Source organism: Halyomorpha halys, unplaced genomic scaffold (assembly GCF_000696795.3).
Source record: "Halyomorpha halys isolate HHAL.00 unplaced genomic scaffold, Hhal_1.1 Scaffold128.1, whole genome shotgun sequence".
Lineage (NCBI taxonomy): Eukaryota > Metazoa > Arthropoda > Insecta > Hemiptera > Pentatomidae > Halyomorpha > Halyomorpha halys.
The window spans coordinates 1,945,824-1,946,594 of record NW_027110898.1 but is presented as its reverse complement, the minus strand read 5'-3'; positions in this window follow the sequence as shown (position 1 = coordinate 1,946,594).

Below are 771 nucleotides of genomic sequence, written 5' to 3'. Positions count from 1 at the left end.
TAAATTTAAATACAATTGTAAAAGAGATATTAATTTAATTAAGTTAATAGTAGAAGTGTTTGTATTCTGATTGCCTAGCAACTACACGCCCTGAGATTAAGAGTCTTTTATATTATTAAATTTGAATAAATTTTATTATCCATTTAGTAGTAAAGTTCTTAATTTGAACCCAAAGTATCTTTGATATTTGAAAAAAGTTTTTAAAACGAGCAAAAATTCTTTTTATTTTATTTTTAATAATTTTAAAATTATTACAATATCTTAATAACCAGCGATAAGACCGAACAGAGATAAGAAGACCGCGGTGCCATGCAAGTGTGAAAGTCTGGATTCAGAACACACATGCCACTTGCGAGCAGGAAGCAGAATACATTTTTTGTGTTGTATTGATTTTTAATTCTTAAATGAGTTAAACTCTTAATTTAAAAGAGCTGCAATGCTAACTTGATTAAAGGGAGGTAGTAATGTTATGTTTTAGCAACACTGCTACCATTTGTCGGTAACAGAACAAACTATAACTGCTTAGGATCTGTCAGAGAGGCCTAAAAACGTTGTAGCATATCCTGACTTAAACCACTATAGACTCAGCCAACTATCGTCTCACAATAGTTGTTGTAAATGTTTCAAATTACTTTGTGTGTTTCCACTAAAAGTGATTGTCTTACATGCAGTGTATCTGGAAAGCATATTTAAATAAGCGCAAAATAATCAGTCTACATTATTCTGAAATGGATTCACCTCCTCAGGAGGCAGTTATGAAAACACTAAGTG